The 8,713-nt window shown below is 44.2% G+C and overlaps 1 long non-coding RNA gene across 1 annotated transcript; it reads left to right on the top strand.

Moving 5' to 3' along the window:
- Nucleotides 1-4,891: 4,891 nt before the first annotated feature.
- Nucleotides 4,892-8,477, top strand: LOC140854841 (uncharacterized). Its single transcript, XR_012137961.1, has 2 exons — nucleotides 4,892-8,098; nucleotides 8,175-8,477. It is a non-coding gene; the product is annotated as an uncharacterized lncRNA (long non-coding RNA).
- Nucleotides 8,478-8,713: the final 236 nt, after the last annotated feature.

Here is an 8,713-nt window from a genome sequence, read left to right as displayed (position 1 = left end):
TGATTTTGTATGTCGATGACATACTGCTCATTGGGAATGATATCCCAATAATGCAATCGGTCTAGACTTGACTATCGAATAAGTTTTTCATGAAAGACTTGGATGAAGCATCCTATATACTGGGTATAAAGATCTATAGAGATAGAACTAAAAGGATGTTAGGCTTATCCCAGTCACGGTACATAGATCTCATATTAAAGAGGTTTAATATGGAGACTAGTAAGAGAGGTTACCTGCCTGCAAGTCATGGTATACGTCTTTCAAAGAAAATGTGTCTTAAGACACCAGAAGAGAGGATCATTGGAAAGCGGATGATAGCAAGTTAATATCAGGGTATGTGTTTACCTTAAATGATGGGGTAGTGAGTTGAAAGAGTTTTCAGCAGCAAATAATATCTGACTTAGTTATTGAGGCAGAGTACATCGCTGCTAGTGAAGTCATTAAGGAAGCTGTCTGGATGAAAAAAGTTCATCATGGATTTAGGAGTCGTTGCTAAGAATAAAGGACTGGTGTCATTCTATTGTGATTACACTGAGGTCGTTATTCAAGCTAAGGAACCTAAGTCTCATTATAGATCCAAGCACATCCTCAGACGCTTCCATCTCGTTAAAGACAAGATGCTGTCCTTGAATGAGTAGACAAAAAGAACAATATAGCAGACCCATTCACTAAGGCCATACCATAGCAGCTAAATGATCGCCATCTTGATTGTATGAGATACAAAGGCAATTGACTTTAGTGCAAGTAGGAGATTGAAAGAAGAGTGCCCTATAAGCCAATTGCAAGTGTGTTGCGATGGGACTTTACTTTATAATTTTTCAACTCATGTAATGACATTTATTATTTGAGGCATTGATTCATCATATTAGCTGCATCTTATTATGACTAAAATTATGATGAACCTCAAAGATTAGGACAATGATTTTAGGAGATATGAATGGGTCATGCTAGTGAGACCTAAAATCCTAAAACTCTAATCTTCAATATTCCTGGTTGTAGGAACATTGAGTCGGAGATCAATATTCCAGATAGACTGGCACATCTTATGTATGCTCAATAGAGAGGATGACAGATCTCACTAGCCACTTGTGTGGGACACTAATACAAGAATGTGGGTGCTCATTTGAAAAATGAGTCCACTGAATTGACTCGATGAAAGAGAACATCTTATGGAAGCCTTACTTGCATATAAAAAATGGTTCTCTAAGTGAGAGTTGTGCAAGTAATCCTTAGATCTGAGACCATCATAAAATCTTGTGCACATGAACCTATATTTTGGTTCATATCCAGGCATGGCACTAAGACATGTATGGGGTGTTCTGAATATGGTGGAGTGTATATGAAAGTTGTGAGTAGGTCAACATGGAATCGATCGCTCTTAGTAAGAGGAGATTGCATCCTGTGTATTCTCATTCGTAGATGACTCAGAAAAATCTTTTGGCCAAAAATAGGAAGGAGATTAGAAAGAGTTTCTAATGCTTCTTCATTGGAGTCATCATTAGTTAATTGAGAATCGATATGAATGTGTTTGAGTTTGACATGATTTCATACTCATGAACATATTCAGGGTGCTGGGATAATCGAAGGATTATATTGCATGATAATTTGCCACTGAAGGGCATATTTGGTATTTTCATTAAATTTTCATATCTTCTGGATAATCATGATATGTTGCTAGACGTCAATCTTGACTTGTAGGTTTTTGATCGAATTAAAGAGTTTAATTCGAACGCCAATTAGAAAGAGTTCTAATTACTGAAATCGGATTAGCTCGATTGGACCTAAATCAGTTAGATTAAATTCTAATCAAATTAGATCAACTTGTTAGGATTTGATGTCTCAAGATTCAATCCACATTGAGCCCACAGCGAGGTTCGCGGTGAAAAATGGAGTCCAACGAGACCAAGATCATCCGAAACGAAGCTCGGATGGAGGAGATACGAGCTTTTGAAGTCGGCACGAGATTCGAGGCGGTGGAGGACCACCGACGACCGGCGGCGGGCGGCAGCGGCGTGCGGGACAAGCGACCCAGGCCCGCGCGAGACGCGCGACCCACGCGGGCGGACGGCCCAGGCAGGGCGGGACGAGCGACGCAGGCTCGCATGCAGGAGCGGGCCGGCCAAGGCCCAGGCGGCCTGCCTGGCCCTTTACCCCGGTCCACCGTGGACCGGGCGGTCCACGGCTGGGCCTGTGGAACGCGCGGGCGTTTCCCATGCATTTCGCACAGTCCACGGCACTATTCCGTGGACCGATCGCGATCGGAGGGCGTGGGTTGATCTATTTTTTGATCTGACGGTTCAGAACCTGATTTGGATTGATTAAGGACTCTTAAACCTAATCTAATTAGGTTTTAACCCTTTAAAAGGGCCTGTGGACGAACAGTAAAGAGTGGTTCGGGTTTTCTCACCGTACAGAGCCGTACGAACCCGAGAGAAGAGAGAGGCGGAAGCGTTGTTGTGAGAGAAGGAGCAGAGCTCCTGGATAGCGGTCGTCAGGCACTTCAGGGATTCAGGGGGTCTTCCAAGAGAGAGAGAGCTTTTGTGAGGAAAACTTCTAGTGAAAGAGAATTGGGTGTACAAGGATTGAGGGTGAGGTCTCCTTTTATAAAATTTTCTTTTTCATAGTGAAGTTTGCATGTCCCGTAGAGGCGAGCCCTTTTGTGGCTGATCCACGTATTTTAATTATTTTTTTTTGTTTTGTTTCTTCTTTCTTCCTGCTGCATCGCGTGGTACTGAAAGGATCTTGGGAGGTGGTGTCCTGGCCAGACATCCACCCAACAAGTGGTATCAGAGCAAGACAGTACAAGGACGCAGATTGCAGCGGTGGTGAGCAAGACTGAAGATGGAAAAGATGAGAACAATCAAGATGGAGATCAACAAGTTCGATGGTAAGAGCAATTTCTCCTTGTGGCAGGCAAGGGTGAAGGACGTGCTCATCCAACAGGGGTTGATCGATGCTCTCTTGTGCGATGAGAAGCCGACCATCATGGAGGTACGGGATTGGAAACGGCTACAGATGCAGGCGGTGAGTACCATCTGCATGTACCTAGCGGATGAGGTGGTGATCCATGTGCTGAGCGAGACTTCTCCGATGGTGCTGTGGTCGAAGCTCGAGGAGTTGTACATGGCGAAGTCTCTCACCAATACTCTTTTCCTCTGGAGGCAGTTCTACCAACTGCAGATGACTGAGGGACAGAGCGTGCAGGAGCATCTCAGCCATTTCCAGAAAATCCTCACCGACCTCCTCAGCGTTGGTGAGAATGTTGAGGAGAAGACCAGGGCGCTAGTTTTGCTGGCGTCGCTTCCCCCTTCGTACGAGTCCTTGGTGACTGCTCTTCTAGTGGGAAAGAGCACTATCAAGATGGACGAGGTCACCGCGGCGATACTCCAGAACGAGGTTCTCAGGAGGGAGAACCCAGCTTCGAGCTTAGATGGCGGTAGCTCAGCTTTGGTGGCTTCTGGAGGAGTAGGAGGCGGTAGACGGAGTGACAGGAGATCGCAACGAGGGCGGTCCAAGTCTAGGAGGGACTTGAGCAAAATCAGGTGTTACCGGTGTGAGGAGTTGGGGCATCTAGCCCGAGATTATCTTCAACCCAAAAATCGGACGGTGGCTGCTGTAGCGACGGCCGGCAGTGATTCAGATGGAGATGTCCTGGAGATATCTGATGAGGTATCTACTTCTTTCCAGTAGTGGATATTAGATTCTGCATGCCCCTATCATGTGTGTTGCAGAGAGGAGCAGTTTGACTCTCTGGAGAACAGTGAGGGCACTGTATATCTGCCGGATGGATCGAGCTGTGCGATCAGAGACATTGGGACGGTTAGCTGGAGGACACATGACGGTGCAGTGAGGAGATTGGGGGAGGTCCGATACATATCCGATTTCAGACGGAATCTTATCTCACTTAGCAGACTGGATTCGAGAGGCTACAGGACGGTAGCTGGTGGAGAAATCCTGAGGGTGTTACGCGGCGATAGGATTGTGCTGGAGGGGAAGAAGGGGAGCAGAAGACATTATTACCTGGCAGGGAGCCCAGTGCGAGGTGGAGCTTCGGGAGCCAGGTGGAGCTCAGAGCGAGGTGGAGCTCCAAGAGGCGGATCGAGCACGAGACAGGAGACTCGAGAGGACGAGAGGCGACGTCGCAAGGTGAGATTCCTATTGCCGCAGGATGATGCCCCGAGCAGGTCTCAGGTCAGAAGGAGCACAGCATACGATGGAGATGGGATCGAGTAGCCTAGTTCGACTCCCATGTTTGCCCATCCATGATCAGCAGGCGATTGCCCCAGGGCATGGGGGCGAGGAGATCCAGAAGCTCTCGGAGTTTGGAGGAGGCCAAATATCGAGTCGAGATGGAGATTGTTAGGATTTGATGCCTCGAGATTCAGTCCACATTGAGCCCATAATGAGGTTCGCGGCGAAAAACGGAGTTCAACGAGATCAAGATCACCCGAAATGGAGCTCGGATGGAGGAGATACGAGCTTTTGAAGTCGGCATGAGATTCGAGGCGGTGGAGGACCACCGACGACCGGCAGCGGGCGGCAGCAGCGCGGCCGCAGGCGGCAGCGTGCGGGATGTGCGACCCAGGCCCGCGCAGGATGAGCGACCCACGCGGGCGGGCGACCCAGGCGGGCACGCGGCCCAGGTGCGCGCAGGCCCGCGCGCGGGAGCGGGCTGGCCCAGGCCCAGGCAGCCTGCCTGGCCCTTTACCCCGGTCCACCGTGGACCGGGCGGTCCACGGCTGGGCCTGTGGATCGTGCGGGCGTTTTCCACGCATTTTGCGCGGTCCACGGCACTATTCCGTCGATCGATCGCGATCGAAGGGCGTGGGTTGATCTGTTTTTTGATCTGACGGTTCAGAATCTGATTTGGGTTGATTAAGGACTCTTAAACCTAATCTAATTAGGTTTTAATCCTTTAAAAGGGCCTTTAGATGAACAGTAAAGAGTGGTTCGGGTTTTCTCGCTGTATAGAGCCGTACGAACCCGAGAGAAGAGAGAGGCGGAAGCGTTGCTGTGAGAGGAGCAGGGCTCTTGGACAGCGGTCGCCAGGCACTTCAGGGGTTCAGGGGGTCTTCCAAGAGAGAGAGAGCTTTTGTGAGAAAAACTTTTAGTGAGAGAGAATTGGGTGTACAAGGGTTGAGAGTGAGGTCTCCTCTTGTAAAATTTTCTTTTTCATAGTGAAATTTGCATGCCCCGTGGAGGCGAGCCTTTTTGTGGCTGATCCACGTTTTTTGATTGTTTTTCTTTTATTTTGTTTCTTCTTTCTTCCTGCTGCATCGCGTGGTACTGAAAGGATCTTGAGAGGTGGTGTCCTGACCAGACATCCACCCAACACAACTTGCATCTGAACCTACTACTAGCTAGATGTGGAACCCAATGGGTCACACACATATGAAAATTGGCTAAGGATCCTTTTAAAAAAGGTTGATTGGAATTTTGGATTCAATCAGGGTTCCGGTAAGCATGTTAGCACGTGTGGAATTCCTAGCTCTTTTAGAGATTAATTTAGTCTCATGTCTTGCTCATTTGCTAGCTCAATTTGGTGAGAATTTGGGTCAGGTCAAGCCACCTGGAAGTAGCTAAAAAGAGGCACCATATCTGGTGTACACGCCAAATAACTAAGAGTCCAACTTAAGAAGGACTCTTGGCGCTAATATGCAGAATGCATGCGTACTTTATTTGTGGCGTGGAGAAGGACTAAGAATCCTTCTGTTTTGGGCCTTTATTTTTTATGGCAAGTAGATCAGATGATGAGCCACTTAGCACACCTTTTGAAGTATGAAAAATCTATTAGATTGTGCGTGAAAAAATTGCTTGAAGCTTTGCTGCGCGCGCGACAGTTTTTTCTGGACGTGCGAAGGGACGCGAAGACTCCTTCTGTTTAGGGAGTTTTTAAGTGACTTTCTATCTGATAATTTTTGTGATAAGGATCAGTTTTAAGTGCTGATCACTTGATAAAAATCTGAAAAATTATCAGATTAAGAAAGATTGCTTTTCACACCCTATTCTGGGCGTGCATGCGCGCGATAGGGAGAAGGTGCTCGTGCGTCTCTTCGGTGAAGAGTCCTTCTCACATATGAACTCTTATCCAAATAATGTGTCATTTGGTGATGGCCTTCATATTTGAATAAAAGTTTATGTGGCAAAATTTTACACTAATCTGATGTGTGAAGAGATGCAAAAAGCATCTCGTTCTGGGCGTGTGCGCGTGAGAAGGCAGGAATCGACGTATCACCCCTTGAAGAGTCCTTCTATTTAAGGACTCTCAGATAAGTGATACGAGGACTTGATATACCTTTTCAGATGAGGCGTGCCTTCTCTGTTAGCGCCCCATCTGGTGCTATAAATAGGGGTTGGCAGATGGGGTGATCATTCAATTCTTATATCCCCTATCCACTCCCTCTCTCCCTCTCTTACAACTCTAGGTTTTAGGACAAGGCTTGTTCTTTTAAGACAAGCCTAATCTTAATAGCTCTAAGGGTTTAAGAGGTCTAGAAAAAGATGGTCAAGTCTAATGGATGGTTCAGAAAGGTTCAGACTCAGGTTTGGAGGAAGATCTTATCGATTGGTGGCTGGTTGAGTTATGGGGGCTAGAACTCTTGAAGCAAGGTGAAGAAGGAGCGCTGTCTTTGGTTCAATTTTCGTGTGGATCACCGTTGGAGGGCGGACACTTGGATGCCTCGTGAAAATTAGATTAGCGTTACAGGTATTCTTCTGATCCAAATTTATTTTATTGTACTTTGATTGATATAGTCAAGAGTTTCTGGGCATTAGAATTTTTGGTGCATCGGGTGTTTTTAATGAAAATTTTAAACACTTAATCCTTCCACTGCGCCATCGGAACCCAACATGATATACAAAAAATGAAAAACTAATGTAAATTGGGTCAGCTTGTTATCATTTGTCTCTCTGAACTTGCACAGCTTAGGGGCTGTTTGGTAGGGGATGATATTTCATATCACCCTAGTGATGTGAGCTAGGTGATGTGATCACTTTATTTGGTGTTGCAAAATTACATCCAGTGATGAAGGATTCGGTGATAAATTCAGTGATAGCATTACTACACAATACAGTGATGCTATCACCACACATACCTCAAGTGATAGCATATCACCGGATACTGGTGATGTGTTGAAATTATTTTGAAACAAAAATATAAATTGGAGAGAAAATAAAAATCCTCATTGTCTTTTTCTATAGATACCTATCTACCAGATGTCAATTTTATTTTTATTGACAGATTTAGTTAAATGGTATGGATATTTTTTATTTATTTATTAGATACCTATTTTGGTGGGCTAAATCATTCCTAATGGGCAGCCTTAATATTGATGGTCAAAATTGGCTGAGTCTAGTCAAGTCTGATTATATATAATATTATTGCAAAATCATTTTAATAGCTTTATCAAAATAAATACCTATAATAATAATAATAAATAAATAAATAAATATTATTATTACTACCGCTATATGTTTTTATGAGGAGTTGTGAACGAAGAATGTTTAATCAAGTTGTAGAGTAATTATTATGTACTAATGTATAAGATTATTTATGGTATTTTATACATTATCACTATCACTATTTGGTGATATACCAAACACAGTGAAGTTTTATTTCTAGTGATATTTCAGTGATATATCAAACACGATGATCACATATCACCCCAGTATTTGCACATCACCCCAGTGATCACATTATCCCAGTGACTACATCATCGGTGATATACCAAACAGCATCTTAGGGTATGGGTTTAGTTGTTTGGCAAAAAAACTCTTTTGTCTGTTATGTGTGAGTGTGATATACGAAAGAGTTCAAGATTTGTAGTGGGAGCATTATGTTGGATCCACCCATCAACTATTTTGCTAGCACCCATCCTAAACATGAATTTAAGGGTGAATAGGTTTACAAGCACTATAAGCACAAATTCAAAAGTTGATCATGCATTATGTTTCAGGCATCTCCTTGCATGGCTTCATCTCATGGGCAAAAAACTCTTCACATGGTTATCGTTCTCTTGTTGCTTTTTTGTTCTGAAAGGGTCATGCTGCAACTTCTTCCCCTGCTAAGAACTGTACTGGGCTTTCCGGCACTTGACAGGTATTCAGTTTAAACTGGTTTTAAACGATTTAATGGTGGTGCCCATATTTGGCTGTTAATTTACAGTTCTCTGCAGCTATGTTGCTTTAGATGTCACTCCGACAGGTATGCCATAGACATCAGAATCAGGTCTCCTATAGATGTCAACCAGATATGCCATAATAGTGTCTGTCCTCCTTGGAGAACAGAATCCTCCACCCTTTCAAATGTCATCATTTTTTCAAGACATCATAGATGTGAACCATGCCCATTATACACTTATTAGTCCAAGAATGTTGATGCAACAACTTTTTTACATTATACTCGCACATATTTATGTATAAGCTGCCACAGATAATCTTTACGTTGCCTGGATAATCTACATTTGAAAGTACTTCAAGTTCTGTGGTGTTTGGTAATATACATATGAAGTGCACTTGCATATGAGACTTATTATCCTATCTTCCTTCATAAATATTTCACAGTACCCTTTTACAAAACAAATCTCACCAAACTGCATGTGGAGTCTCTTGAAAGTTAATTGGAGTGTGATACATGGTTGGTAGTGATTGACTTGGGGAACGGTGGATGGTAGATCCTATTGTCATATTGATAGTTGGATATATTAACTACTCA

This window comes from Elaeis guineensis, chromosome 1 (genome assembly GCF_000442705.2).
Source record: "Elaeis guineensis isolate ETL-2024a chromosome 1, EG11, whole genome shotgun sequence".
NCBI lineage: Eukaryota > Viridiplantae > Streptophyta > Magnoliopsida > Arecales > Arecaceae > Elaeis > Elaeis guineensis.
Note: the sequence above shows the minus strand (reverse complement) of the source record. Positions and strands in the feature narration are given on the sequence as shown.